Source organism: Mchenga conophoros, linkage group LG23 (genome assembly GCF_057382185.1).
Source record: "Mchenga conophoros isolate Kocher_MC1m ecotype Shallow Benthic linkage group LG23, M_conophoros_male_GT1.1, whole genome shotgun sequence".
NCBI classification, from domain to species: Eukaryota; Metazoa; Chordata; class Actinopteri; order Cichliformes; family Cichlidae; genus Mchenga; species Mchenga conophoros.
In genome coordinates this window covers 51,874,896-51,880,581 of record NC_140547.1, presented here as the reverse complement: position 1 = coordinate 51,880,581, position 5,686 = coordinate 51,874,896, and the positions used below count along the sequence as shown (strand labels likewise).

The 5,686-nt window shown below is 41.8% G+C and overlaps 1 long non-coding RNA gene across 1 annotated transcript; it reads right to left on the bottom strand.

Moving 5' to 3' along the window:
• Positions 1–2,641: 2,641 nt before the first annotated feature.
• LOC146548324 (uncharacterized) lies at positions 2,642–4,939 on the bottom strand. The gene is made up of 2 exons (XR_014890598.1): positions 4,864–4,939; positions 2,642–2,701 (listed from the first exon to the last, which is right to left on the bottom strand). It is a non-coding gene; the product is annotated as an uncharacterized LOC146548324 (long non-coding RNA).
• Positions 4,940–5,686: the final 747 nt, after the last annotated feature.

The window sequence follows — 5,686 nt, the reverse complement described above, 5'->3', positions numbered from 1 at the left end:
CTCTTATTGCCCAGGGCTCAGGAAGTGAGTGTGTTCCTTATAGCCTATTAAACCTTAGCAGGTTATTTTGATGTGTTACACATGAAACGGCTATCCAGTAACATTCAGCTACAAAAATGCTTTTTTATAATTACTTTTTTACAGCTTCGCACTTTTACACAAGTTTTATCATCAGTGTCACAATGGCTGCTGCTAAAATTGAGTACAAGATATTTGTTGGCCTGATTAAAAGGTCTTGATGCGTGCTCAATCATCCAGGGAAGTAAATCTCCAAAAGCTGATTCTGTTCTTCTGGACGTAGCGTTTTCAGTCAGAGAAACCAGCCGACTGAAGGAACAATGGGCTGGGAGGTCAGTTCCTTAATCATGATTATGCAAATTCTCATGACCATTGATCAACAACCACTGATCAATGGTCTTGAGTACCATTCACAGAGAGTTGGAGAATGGCTGCAATCACAGCATTGTAAGATGGTGACAGATGTACCCTTAGGCCCCCTCCTTGATTCAGAGAGGGTCTTTCCCTTTTCACGTAAATGGCCTCCTTGACTCCGCCCTCAAACCAGCGTTCATTGTAGTTATTGTTGACAATCACATTGTATCGTGTAACCATCCAGCTCACATATTCAATGTAAATGATTTGTTGAACTCAAGACATGATGAATGTTCCTGCATTAAAACACATCCAGCCTAGTGTTCTCACTCTCCCTAAATGGATCTGTTACATTAGTGATATGTGGGAGTTGTGTTTCAGTCTTTTCCACATGAGGACATTTACATTTAGTTTTTGCTTTACTGATGAGTGGCTGGTTAACCTGCAGTGGTTGAAGTATGTGTCGGTCGTCTGGAAGAGTAGGTGTAGAAGACGTCTTTAATGAATGTAATGCTCTGAAGGTGTCAGCGATTACTGTGAATTCATTATAAAAGTGGATTTCAGTGAATAAAGACAGGCCCTCATGGTGAAGCTCAGGTGTCCATAAAGTGTAACAGGAGAGCTTTATCATACTTTCAGATATTTTACATGAGCCAGTCTTTCAAAAATTACATAAATAAATAATTCATTCATTCATCCACAGGAAACACAATGCTCATATCTGAAAGTAAACTCTGATATATATCCCCGACTAGAGTTACTACTAAATAAAGGATCGCCCCAAAATGACTAAATATATAAAGACACTCTCCAGAAGAAGAAGTTAAAGGGATTTTATTTATTGTACAAGCAATATCTTCATAAGAATTACAAATTCTGCAGACATATTACCTTCTTACTGAACCTGAATAACTCACACACAGACGTGTCTGCTGCTTATCTTTGTTCAAACATGATGTTTTATCTTCTCTTCAAAACACATTACTCATCTTTCTGGCATCGTGTTACATGAAAACACCTGCATTCTACCTGTGTCATTGTACCACAAAGACAATGATTGCAACACTGTGCTTGCAAAATAGAAGAAATAAGACGACCAGCAAATACATAAAAGATGGTAAAAGTGATTCCATCTTTGTGTCTCCTCCCATTGTTTCCCCAGTCTGTCTAGTTCCCATATTCGCAGGACACCGCTGGACAACAAGTGGGTATTCCAAGACTGAGAGACAGCCAGAGTTGGCAAAAGATCAGACATTCTTAAGTAGAAGTAAAAATACTATTGTTCCAGTGAAACTTAAAGTACTGATTCAACTTCATTACTCAGCTAAAGCAAAAAAGTACAGGCTCGAAGCGCTTACAGAGAAAAGCATACAACAGAATACAACAGAATGCGGTTCGCGGCAGTAACACACACTTGGAGGAGAGGCTCCAGCCGTCCATTCCAGCCCTATCCCTAACATTAACTCTAACCATAACTTTAACCCTATCAGGTCTTGTTTTACAAAGCAATTCATGATTAGAACAAAAAACACATTTACACATACCGATGATTTGTCACATAGCATCGTTACCTGTTGGGATGAGAACGTGTTGTTTCCAGAGCACCACAAATTGGGGTGTCTGTAGCTCAGGTAGAGCAGGAAACCTACTAATCAGAAAGTTGCTGGTTCAATCCCCGCCTGCATGCCAAATATCCTTGGGCAAGATGCTAACCCCAAGTTGCTCTCCGATGCATCCATCGGGAGGATGAATGCGTATTAATGTTAGATAGAAAGCACTTACAGAGAAAAAGCATAGAAAAAAGTGAGTGCATGAATGAGGCAAGTTGTAGAGAGTAGAAAGGTTTTATACAAAAACCAGTTCATTTACCGTTATAGTTTAGTTTTATTTTCAGTTCTGTACTTTTTACATGTAATATTGATTCATTAGATTGACTACATGTATTAGACCTAACTTGCGGACAGCAAATTTAAACAACCGTAATAATTTATTTTCAGCGTCTGAAATATTTATTTAGTTTGTTTTTTCTTTTTGGCTCCTGATATTAGTCAACTACCATTTGTCAATGTTGAACTAATAATGAATCTAAGAAAAGGTATTTGTCACGGTTGGCCAGCGTCAACCGTGGGGATGTGAGGAAGGAGGAGCCAGGCACGGAGCTCTGAATGCAAGCAGTGCGTTTATTTACAGTGAATGGAAAATAACAATAAATCCGCAGTGCGTTCCCGACTCCCATGAAATGTCCTCTTCCCAGTGCTAATGTTCCTTGTCTCCGCTCCTCAGTGTCTGAGCACCCCGTGCTCGCTGCCCTCTCGTCTCCACGCTTCTCCTGGGGAGATAACAAACAGGCAGCTGTAAGACACATACAATGCGGCAGACTATCCGTACTGACTGGCCGAGAGACTAACGTGAAGTCACGCAATGATCCAGCATCAGAGAGAGCGCCACCGCATTCTTAAGTAGCTCCTCCGACAAGGCTTGATCAGCTGTGTGATGGTCTTCAGGTGTGGCCAACCACCTGGCAGGGCCACACCCACCAGGCCTGAAGGTGCCTGTAAACAGGTGCTCTCAGAAACTCCGGCATCCACACACAAACACAGATATACCTGCAAGCAGGGAGAACGAGGGACAGCACACCAAAAACACACATGTCCATAACTGCTGGGTCGTTTAGACTCCTGAGCTGTGCACGAGGGGTCGAACACCCACTGGAAGGCCGGGCACTCGTTTTCAACCGTAATATACCTGATGTGCTCAGGTAACCTGTAGCGCCATGAAACCTCTGTCACACCAGGGCGCATAAAAAAATGATGCTTTAAGAGACTGATGGGATTGGGCAGCAGGGAAAACATCCACAAAATGCTACCTTCAGTTTGACTCCCTAAGACTACCTAAACTAAGTAGAGTCATTACATGCTTGTTAAAAGCAAACTCTCATATAGTTTTTAATGTGCTTCTTTCATTACAATGACTAGATAAAGAATGTGGCACTGTCTCTATTTAACACTGGCTACCCCAAAATGTTTCCAAACCTTCAACCGTAACTTTCACTGAGAGATTTTTAGATACGGTTATTGAAGCTGTGGGGTTAATTTTTTAAGTAACACGAGACGAGAGGCAGCAGCATACACACAGAGCATCAGTGATAGAAAGCTAGGCTAACATAGGGTAGCTACCTGTTCAAGGAGAAACATGTATAGGCCCATCTCAAGTGCCAGTGAACATCTAAATGATTCAGGGAAGACTTTGGAGAAAGTGCTGTGGGGAGATGAAACGAAATTATGTGGCTTTAACTGACCTTTTGAAATAGGAGTGTGATGCAAAAAATAGCATCCCCGCAGTCAAGCAGAGAGATGGAAACATTATGATGTGGGCTACAGGACGACTTAGTCGGGGTTCCAAGCAGTCAGGAAATGTGACATCGTCAGACTGCAGGCCACGGATTGGCTTGTCAGTCGCGGCACTCAATGAGTCATGAGACGGTGTCTTTCACTAAAATCAAAACTGCAGTTTTTTTAAAACCCTCCAGACATCAGTACTGTAGAAAATCTGTGGAGGGAGCTGAAGTTTCAACTTTCCAAGTGGCAGTCAAGAAACTTACAGGATTTAGAGAGTTTCTGTAAGGAGCAGAGGGTTAATGTTTGTGTGTCCTCACTGTAAAGACTGCAGGTTACTGGAGCGTGTCGTGTCATGTTTCCTGTTGCTCTGAGGTGCATCCAACAAATACACAAATCATTTACCACTAATAATAACACCTCCCCCACTTAAGTGTGTTCAACAGGAAGCTAAAAGTTGTTAGCTGTTAAAGTGTTCAAAAAACAGCAGGAGCTCGGTGTGAGGCCACAGTGGGCCAAAAAACACAAGGTGACCTCCAGCAAGGACAAAATGTATCTGGACGTCTCTGTGAGCATCTGTCTCACTGTGTAAGTGTAGCACAGTGTCTGTGTGTGCATGGCTGGGCAAGAGAAACAGCACAACTGAAAGCCAGCACTCAGACGAGGACCCGGTGCATCGTCTGTCTCATCTCAGCCAGTTTACTTACAAACTCTTTAAGTTTGAATTTTAAAGCTGACAATGTGCACAGGGCAGTGATATTTCAAATGAAGGTAAACTATTCCAATCTCTGCAGCCCCAATTGTGTATCTCACACACACTAAGTTCTCCTCCTGCCTTCAGCCCAACCGTTGAGCGCGATGACAAATAGAGCTGCAGAATTTTGCTGCTGTGTAATTAAATTGAGACGTGGGGTCAAAATTCCCACCTAGATTGAGTGAGATGAAATAGAAATCGGCTCTCCTCTAACTGACTTTATAGAAATAATTACAGAAGCTGCATTTATAACTGTTATTAAATAACAGCAGCACACGAGAACTAAAGTGTAATCCCAGCACATTTCGCTTCGCTTGCACTGATTCTTTAGAGATGACGACCGTGGTGGGTAATTAAGGGCAAACAATATACAAGTGGCGTGAAAAATGGAGGCTGCATTACCTTTCCAAAGCTTCCTTTCCCGATGGCCCGCAGTATCTGGAAGTGGTCAAAGTTTACTGTGGAGAAAATGAGAAGCAGTTAGTGAGAATGTGTCAGTTTGAGCTGAGCTATAAAACAGGGAACATGACATGTACAGCACTGTGCAAAAGTCTTGAGCCATCCCTCATTTGCTTCCAGGGATCCGGACTTCCCTGTAATCTTTAAAGTGGTATTAAGGAATAGCTCTCCAGGCTTTTTAAAGTGTTTCTGATTTTTAATCCAGGGCTTGTATTTGACCACTTTTTGTCTGTTAAGACCCTTCACACTAATCTCTGAAACATTCAAACATAAACAGACACCTAAGTCACGGAAAGGACCAGAAAACTTAACAAAGAACCAATTTTAAATTGTATCTGTACACATTTACTTGCAGCCTATTGCAAAAAAACAAAAGCCCACATCATTTGTTCTCACTTCTTTAGTTGAAGAATGCAGTTAATAACACCGTTAACACAGACTGACCTGGCAAAACACGAAAAAATAAGGGGGTGGTTCAAGACTTTTGCTCGGTACTGTATGACAAATGCAAATGTGCACTTCACAATGTATCGCTGCACTTCGGCAGTACTGTGCAGATTAAATGTTTTTTCCTTCCCGATGCATGTGAAAGGTTAAGACTTACATCTCCAAATGTACTGGAACTGATTTGAACCAGAGGACTCAGCCACACTGTTACTATGTACTGCATAAACACGTTTACCGATGAAGGTAAATCAGACGCTGTCCTGACTGTGTGGCTAAATTTTGTGCTGAAAGCATCAAATCAATTGAATATGATTAACTT